This window comes from Balaenoptera borealis (assembly GCF_965194805.1).
Source record: "Balaenoptera borealis genome assembly, chromosome: 5".
Lineage (NCBI taxonomy): Eukaryota > Metazoa > Chordata > Mammalia > Artiodactyla > Balaenopteridae > Balaenoptera > Balaenoptera borealis.
The window spans coordinates 88,207,170-88,217,070 of record NC_138862.1 but is presented as its reverse complement, the minus strand read 5'-3'; the positions used below and the strand labels follow the sequence as shown (position 1 = coordinate 88,217,070).

General features: G+C 41.4%; 1 pseudogene across 1 annotated transcript; it reads left to right on the top strand.

Annotated features, from left to right (window-relative positions):
* Positions 1 to 4,318: 4,318 nt before the first annotated feature.
* LOC309629773 (tubulin polyglutamylase complex subunit 2 pseudogene) lies at positions 4,319 to 8,809 on the top strand (annotated as a pseudogene). The gene has a single exon. The product of its transcript is annotated as a tubulin polyglutamylase complex subunit 2 pseudogene (transcript).
* Positions 8,810 to 9,901: the final 1,092 nt, after the last annotated feature.

The following is a 9,901-nucleotide window of genomic DNA, read 5'->3' as shown; positions in this document are numbered from 1 at the left end:
GGATATTACAAGGGCTTGACTCATTTATACGTATGTCACGTTGTCAGGGTTTTCTCCCAAACAGGTAAAATATACCACAAATCGTGTAATAAAACATGTCACAATTTGTCACACTTGCAACATTTCCAAATGTCAGTGTCATCTCCCTGGCAAATAAGAGAGGGAAGAGGGTTTTTTAAAAATCTGGCCAAAAATGGTTGTGCTCTCTGTATTAAGAGGTTGTTCTGTGGCAGGGTCCTTTCCTGGCATAACTTACAGTGCTGTTTGGGGAGTGCTCTCCCCAGAGCATAAAAGGAGGAAGAGAAAAACCTCAGGAAGATTCGCTGTAGGCATTGAAGATGTCCAGTGAATAAATGTGAATTATTACTGCCTAAAACTTAATTTTACAGAGTTAGGTTGGATGCTTAGCACATGGTCAAAAATAATGAAAAGGGAGACGACCATAGTGACAGGTGATGCAGAAATGAAAGGATCGAGAGAAATGACCAGGCAGTAGCAGAGCCTCTGAGAATTCACCTGCAAAGCAAGCACTGCCTTGACAAATGGGATTTGGTGTCATCTATGCCTGTGTCCAATTGCTATGTTAAACATCTGTCCAAGTATCAGTAAACCAGTAAAAAATACAGAAAAGAACATTATACATCATGATTTGACATATGTCAGATTTCTATAATATAAGAGAGACATATGACATGAAGAAGATATGATACCTTCTTTTAAAAAGAACACTTGTGGAGAGGCCCTGTATCACTTGGTAGAGGCATGCAAATGTATTTTGGGAGGGACAATGTGGTGTGATGAGAGAAGCACTGGACATGGAGCCAGTGGACCTACTCCTTGCCTCAGCTCTTCCTCTTTCCAGCTAAGAAACAAGCCCCCTAGCCTCTCTCCGTGTCTTGATTTTCTCCCTTACAAGGTGATGGTGAAAATAATACCTTTCCTCCTCACCTCAGATGGTTATTAAGAAGATCAAATGAAATTATGTGCTTGAAAACATTTCATATACTTTGCACAGCTTTTTTTCCCTTTTCCCAAGGAATTCCATCCATGCCAATGGCTTTAAGACCTACAAATATCAATTGATATTCCAAAATTTGCACATTTAGCTGTGGGCTCTTTCCTAAGTCTCAAAGCTCTACCTTTATTTGCCTCTGGATATCTCCACCTGGGGAGTCTTCAGGCATTCACAACTCAATATGTCCAGTGGAAATGGCCCTCTTTCTAAACCCACACAAACACTTTTGCTCACATGTACCCCCACCCTCCCTGCCATTCACACTGAACCTCTTGCTCTCCTTGGTGCATGATCCAACCACACTGTCACCATGTTGCACTGACCCTATGCCTTAAGCATCTGTGAGGTCAGCCCCTTCTTTTCTATCCACAGTCACTCTCCTAGTAGCTGTAGCCTCAGAATCAGTCTTCCTACCTCCAATCTCTCCACTGCCCCCATCCCACCTTCTCTACACCAGAAGGAACTTTTACAAATGGATTTCTGATCATATCCCACCCTGAGTAGAACTGTGAAATGACTTCGCATTGCCTTTGTGATGAAGCTCAAACACCGTAACTTGACCTACAAGTGTTTCATGAATTCATCCCACGTTCCATTTCCAGCCTCATCTTCCCCTACCCACATCCCACTCCCCAAGCTGTCCTGTTCTAGCCATATTGAACTATTTCTTCAAACACACCAAACTTTCTCAAGCCTCTGTGCCTTTGCCCCTGCTCTCTGCCTAGCCTTCCTCCTAGTGTCAGCAGAGGGATTGGTAAAAGCATAGACTCTGGAGACCAAATGCCTGGGTTCATACCCTGTCTCTGCCCTGGGTTCACCCAAAAGCTGACTCTGAGACAAAGAGCCAGAAGTTTATTTGGAGGTTCAGAAAATACCAGTAGGGGAGTAGGGAAGTATATAACATGATGATTTGATGCATATATATACTGCAAAATAATTACCAACAATAGGGTTAGTTAACACCTTTGTCACCTCACATAATTACCATTTTGTGTCTGTGTATGGTGAGAATATCTACAGTCTACTTTCTTAGCATTAGCAACTGTCAAGTATATAATACAGTATTGTTAACAATAGTCAACATGTTGGACATTAGATTCCCAGAACTTTTTCATCTTATAACTGGAAGTCTGTACCCTTTGACCAACATTTCCCCATTTCCCCCACACCCCAGTCCCTGGAAATTACCATTCTACTCTCTGTTTCTGTGAGTTCAGATATTCTAGATTTCACATATAAGTGATGTCATACAATATTTGTCTTTCTCCGACTTATAACACTTAGCATGATGCCCTCAGGGTCCATCCATGTTGTCAAAATGGCAGGATTTCCTTCTTTCTCATGGCTGAATGATATTCCATTTTATATATATATATATTTTAATATATATATATAATATATGTATTATATATATATTATATATATATATATATATATATTATATATATATATAAAAAATGGATCTAGAGTCAGGATTCATGGGCCTAGGAATTGAGGAATAGAAATGGGAGTAGCACCACTCACTATTAGCCCTAATCATCCACTAGCAAATTTTTGCTTCTCATCCCCATGACCTCCCATCCCCAGCAGACTTCTGCTCTGCTAGCCTAAAGGTCTAAGTTTTAAAAGGAGGAATGCTTGAAGTATCTGAAATACAACAATGATTAAGACATAATATCATACGTCACATCTGTACATATATCTCACATCTTCTTTATCCATTCAACTGTAGCCAGACACTTAGGCTGTTTCCATATCTTGGCTATTGTGAATAATGCTGCACTGAACATGGGAATGCAGATATCTCTTGGAGATCCTGATTTCATTTGCTTTGGATATATACCCAGAAGTGGGATTGCTGGGTTATATGGCAGTTCTATTTTTAATTTTTTGAGGAAACTCCATAATGTTTTCCATAGTGGCTATAAGATATTCTCCTAGCTCCAAAGCATATTCCTATCATGGCATTTGCCATATTCCTTTTGACTATTTTTTATTACATTTTTATGGGTCTTTCTCTTCTATCAAGCAGTGTCTTGAAGGGAAGTCTTGTCAAATTCTATGCCTAGGACTTCCCTCCACCTGTCAATGCAGGGGACACGGGTTCAATCCCTGGTCCAGGAAGATCCCACATGCCGCAGAGCAACAAACCCTGTGCACCAAAACTACTGAGCCTGCGCTCTAGAGCCCGTGAGCCACAACTACTGAAGCCTGCACGCCTAGAGCCCGTGCTCCACAACGAAAGAAGCCACTGCGATGAGAAGCCCGCACACTGCAACAAAGAGTAGCCCCCACCCACTGCAACTAGAGAAAGCCCACACGCAGCAACGAAGACCCAACGCAGCCATAAATAAATAAATAAATTTATTATTAAAAAAAAATTCTATGCCTAGCACAAAGTGAGCACTCAGTGTTTGTAAAATTGAGTTGAACTAAGTTGTCTTTCATAAAACTTTTCTTTTTATGCCAAAAAAGGAAAGAAAATGGGCGTTAGAGCTAGAAAAAGAAATAAGAAAAAGAAGAGAAAGGAGGTGTGTATTCAAAATGCATTATTAGTAGGGGCTCACTAAGTATTTTCTGAATAAAGTAATAAGACTATGAAATGAGCACTACTACGTTATCAGGCATTATTTGAAGCGCTTAAAATACAACAGTGACTAAGACAAAGTCCCTGCCCCAAAAAATATTACAGAGGGAATACACAGATTAATGAATAAAAGGAATAGATATCACTGAGGTAAACAGCGGTAGGGAAGAGACAAGGACACCCACGGATAGTCACCGGTTCAGGTCAATGCTCTTTAATCAATTTACAAGTGCTAAACAGTCACAACCAAAACTGGCCTATACTCTGAAGTTTGGGGAACTTCCCTGGTGCCTTGATAGCACATGTTTCCTACTTGGATACTAAATATTTCCAGTTCTATGAGGTCAACTCGACACATGAGAAAATACTACACGGAAACAACCGCCACTCGGGGCGTCGCTCCGAGGCCGTCCCGCCCCGGTCTCTACGCCCGGCCCGACTGGCCCCCGCTTGCGCGGCCAGCCCCGGAGGGGCGGGAGGGTCCGAGCAGTGGAGTCGCTGTGTCCTGGCGGCGTGGCGTGGAGCACCCGCCGGGGCCGCGGGAACGAGCGCCCCGCGGAACTGCTACTCCCAGAGCAGCCCGGACCCCCCATCTCCGCCCTGCTGCGCTCTCAGGCGCCGAGCACTACAACTCCCGGCATGCCGTGAACTTGACGGCCGCGCCTCCAGTGTGGAGTCCGGCCCCTCCCGGCCGCCCCGCTCTCCCGCCCCGTCCCCGCCGCTCTCCCGGCCGCGCGCGGAGCGGGGCCGCGAGCCATGGAGGAGACACCGCCCCCGCTGCTGGGCAGCCGCAAGCCGCACCTGGAGAAGCTGACCTTGGGGGCCACCCACATCCTAGAATCATCCCCAGGTGTGACAGAGGTGACCATCATAGAAAAGGCGCCTGCTGAATGTCACATGATTTCTTCATGGGAACAAAAAAATACCTGTGTGCTGCCTGAGGATCTGAAGAAGTTTTACCTGATGACCAACGGCTTCCACATGACATGGAATGTGAAGCTGGATGAACACACCATTCCATTGGGCAGCATGGCAATTAACAGCATCTCAAAACTGACTCAGCTCAACCAGTCTTCCACGTACTCTCTTCCTAACGCACCAACTCTTGCAGACCTGGAGGATGATACACAAGACGCTAGTGAGAACCAGCCAGAGAAGCCTCAATTTGATTCTCGCAGTGCGATATTTGAGCTGGATCCTTGCAACCTGAATGGGAAGGTTTGCCTTGCCTACAAAAGAGGGAAACCAGCATTAGCACAAGACACTGAGATCTGGTTCCTGGACAGAGCGTTATACTGGCATTTTCTCACAACAGATACCTTTACTGCCTATTATCGCCTGCTTATCACCCACCTGGGTCTGCCCCAGTGGGAGTACGCCTTCACCAGCTATGGCATTAGCCCACAGGCCAAGCAATGGTTCAACATGTATAAACCCATCACCTACAACACAAACCTACTCACGGAAGAGACCGACTCCTTTGTGAACAAGCTGGATCCCAGCAAAGTGTTCAAGAGCAAGAACAAGACATTAATCCCCAAAAAGAAAGGGCCTGTTCAGCCTGCAGGTAGCCAGAAAGGGCTCACGGGTCCTCCTTCCACCTCTAAATCCTCCTCTGGCTCTGGAAACCCTGTCCGAAAATGAGCGCCCCACCTCCAGCTCCCCGACAGCCCCACAGCGATGATTTCCAAGCACAGATGCCCCAGGCGTGGTCCAAGCATCAGATTCTGTGTATGGAACCATAGTCCTCTCCCCATCCGAGTGACAAAATCCTAGGCTTTTACTGCCATTGGCTTGAGCCAGGAGTTGGAAGGGCATACTCAGCTCTCCCCAAGAATCCTTCTCTCATACCCCTTACAGCAGGTTGTGCCACCTACTAATTCTGGAAGCTGTGGAGAATGTAAGGTGTTGTGTAAGTGACTAAGTAGATCTATTAAGAGCTTTCTTTTCTTTCTACTCCAACCCCCTACCCCTCAGCAGTAATTAGAGAAGTCCCCCATAGAAACCACTGGTTTTGACCTATGAGGCATTAGAACTATGCTGCTCAACTGGTAGCCACTTTTTAAAGCAGCTAAATTTAAGCCATATTAAAAATGCAGTTCCTCAATTATATTAGCCACATTGGGAGTATTCATGTGGCTAGTGGAGTCTGTATTAGCACAGAGATGATGAAACATTTCTATCATCACAGAAAGTTCTATTGGGCAGCACTGCATTAGAATACTTTTGCATTACCCTTCCTCAGATCAGTTAATTTTTGTTAAAGAATAATGATACCTTAATTTGATGGGTTATAATATTCCAAGAAAAACCTTGAATATCCATTTTTATGTTCTTTATATCCTTCACCACAAACAGATCTTGCTTTGCTCATTTTCAGTTTCCTATAAAGTTTCTTGTTTCCAGTTTTGTGATGTGATATTTGTACATCTGCCAAAATTATCTTTCTCACTTTTTTTTTTTTTAAAGAAGAGGTGATTCTGCTGTACCATTAAAACCAAAACAAAACAAAACCTGCCAAGCATTGCTGTGCCAGGACTCTTCATGCACAGTTTTGATGAAATCAGTCACTGTTGACAAGAGCTTCCACCTGCTCTGCCTACTCACAACTGCTGAACAATTCATGGGGTAGCAGAAAAGTATAGAGAGGAACCAAGTTGTCAAGGATAATAGTTGAGGTTTAGTCTTCCAGAAGCATTTTTCTGCCAAAACTCATCAAAGGGAGAACCAGTAGTGCCAGATAAGAGATTCCAGCATTTGGTTCCTTCCCCAAGTCAGGGTTAGAAGGGGATTGAGAAGTTGTGTCATCTTCCACTGTGGCAGGTGTCCTTCCTCTAGAGCTCATGGAATCCCTGAATTATTTCTTAAGTCCTGGTCCAGTTCTCGATTTCACAAATGAAGCAGCAGAGGAGCCACGAAACAACGGTGCACTTCAAATCTGTGACAATCAGCTGGAACCCCCAAAGGGCTGTAGACAGAAGAGGGTTCCAATAAGGAAAGGTGTGAGACCTGCCTCAGGAGGAGCAGAGCACTCAAGAGCAGGAATGCCTACCTAATATGTAGGACCCCGTGCAAAATGAAGATGTGGGGCCTTTTGTCCAAAAATCAGGTAAACACTACCATTAAAAGTACGAATATGCAGTAGCAAGTCTCATATCAGACAAAATAGACTTTAAAATAAAGACTATTACAAAAGACAAAGAAGGACACAACATAATGATCAAGGGATAAATCCAAGAAGAAGATATAACAATTGTAAATATTTATGCATGCAACATAGGAGCACCTCAATACATAAGGCAAATGCTAACAGCCATAAAAGGGGAAATTGACAGTAACAATCATAGTAGGGGACTTTAACACCCCACTTTCACCAATGGACAGATCATCCAAATTGAAAATAAATAAGGAAACACAAGCTCTAAATGACACATTAAACAAGATAGACTTAATTGATATTTATGGGACATTCCATCCAAAAACAACAGAATACACTTTCTTCTCAAGTGCTGATAGAGCATTCTCCAGGACAGATCATATCTTGGGTCAAAAATCAAGCCTTGGTAAATTTAAGAAAGTTGAAATCATATGAAGTATCTTTTCCAAACACAACGCTATGAGACTAGATATCAATTACAGGAAAAAATCTGTAAAAAATACAAACACACGGAGGCTAAACAATACATTACTAAATAACCAAGAGATCACTGAAGAAATCAAAGAGGAAATCAAAAAATACCTAGAAACAAATGACAATGAAAACACGATGACCCAAAACCTATGGGATGCAGCAAAGCAGTTCTAAGAGGGAAGTTCATAGCAATACAATCCTACCTCAAGAAACAAGAAAAATCTCAAATAACCTAAGCTTACACCTAAAGCAATTAGAGAAACAAGAACAAAAAAACCCCAAAGTTAGCAGAAGGAAAGAAATCATAAAGATCAGATCAGAAATAAATGAAAAACAAATGAAGGAAACGATAGCAAAGATCAATAAACCTAAAAGCTGGTTCTTTCAGAAGATAAACAAAATTGATAAACCATTAGCCAGACGCATCAAGAAAAAAAGGGAGAAGACTCAAATCAACAGAATTAGAAATGAAAAAGGAGAATAACTGACAATGCAGAAATACAAAGGATCATGAGAGATTACTACAAGCAATTATACGCCAATAAAATGGACAACTTGGAAGAAATGGACAAATTCTTAGAAAAACACAACCTTCCGAGACTGAACCAGGAAGAAATAGAAAATATAAACAGACCAGTCACAAGCACTGAAATTGAAACTGTGATTAAAAATCTTCTAAGAAACAAAAGCCCAGGACCAGATGGCTTCACAGGCGAATTCTATCAAACATTTAGAGAAGAGCTAACACCTATCCTTCTCAAACTCTTCCAAAATGTAGCAGAGGGAGGAACACTCCCAAACTCATTCTACAAGGCCACCATCACCCTGATACCAAAACCAGACAGAGATGTCACAAAGAAAGAAGATTACAGGCCAATATCACTGATGAACGTACATGCAAAAATCCTCAACAAAATACTAGCAAACAGAATCCAACAGCACATTAAAAGGATCATACACCATGATCAAGTGGGATTTATCCCAGGAATGCAAGGATACTTCAATATATGCAAATCAATCAATGTGATAAACCATATTAACAAATTGAAGGAGAAAAACCATATGATCATCTCAATAGATGCAGAAAAAGCTGTTGACAAAATTCAACACCCATTTATGATAAAAACCCTCAAGAAAGTAGGCATAGAGGGAACTTACCTCAACATAATAAAGGCCATATATGACAAACCCACAGCCAACATCGTTCTCAATGGTGAAAAACTGAAACCATTTCCTCTAAGATCAGTAACAAGACAAAGGTGCCCACACTCACAACTATTATTCAACATAGTCTTGGAAGTTTTAGCCACAGCAATCAGAGAAGTAAAAGGAATCCAAATTGGAAAAGAAGAAGTAAAACTGTCACTGTTTGCAGATGACATGATGCATAGAGAATCCTAAAGATGCTACCAGAAAACTACTAGAGCTAATCAATGAATTTGGTAAAGCAGTGGGAAACAAAATAAATGCACAGAAATCTCTTGCATTCCTATACACTAATGATGAAAAATCTGAAAGAGAAATTAAGGAAACACTCCCATTTACCATTGCAACAAAAAGAATAAAATACCTAGGAATAAACAAAAGACCTGTATGCAGAAAACTATAAGACATTGATGAAAGAAATTAAAGATAATACAAACAGATGGAGAGATATACCATGTTCTTGGATTGGAAGAATCAACATTGTGAAAATGACTCTACTACCCAAAGCAATCTACAGATTCAGTGCAATCCCTATCAAACTACCACTGGCATTTTTCACAGAACTAGAACAAAAAATTTCACAATTCGTATGGAAACACAAAAGACCCCGAATAGCCAAAGCAATATTGAGAAAGAAAAACGGAGCGGAAGGAATTAGGCTCCCTGACTTTATACTACAAAGCTACAGTAATCAAGACAGTATGGTACAGGCACAAAAACAGAAATATAGATCAATGGAACAGGATAGAAAGCCCAGAGATAAACCCATGCACATATGGTCACCTTATCTTTGATAAAGGAGGCAAGAATACAATGGAGAAAGGACAGCCTCTTCAATAAGCAGTGCTGGGATAACTGGACAGCTACATGTAAAAGAATGAAATTAGAACACTACCTAACACCATACACAAAAATAAACTCAAAATGGATTAAAGACCTAAATGTAAGGCCAGACACTATAAAACTCTTAGAGGAAAACATAGGAAGAACACTCTATGACATAAATCACAGCAGGATCCTTTTTGACTCACCTCCTAGAGAAATGGAAATAAAAACAGAAATAAACAAATGGGACCTAATTAAACTTCAAAGCTTTTGCACAGCAAAGGAAACCATAAAAAAGACGAAAAGACAACCCTCAGAATGGGAGAAAATATTTGCAAATGAAGCAACCAACAAAGGATTAATCTCCAAAATATACAAGCAGCTCATGCAGCTCAATATCAAAAAAACAACCCAATCCAAAAATGGGCAGAAGACCTAAATAGACATTTCTCCAAAGAAGATATACAGATTGCCAACAAACACATGAAAGAATGCTCAACATCACTAATTAGAGAAATGCGAATCAAAACTACAATGAGGTACCACCTCACACCAGTCAGAATGGCCATCATCAAAAAATCTACAAACAACAAATGCTGGAGAGGGTGTGGAGAAAAGGGAACCCTCTTGCACTGTT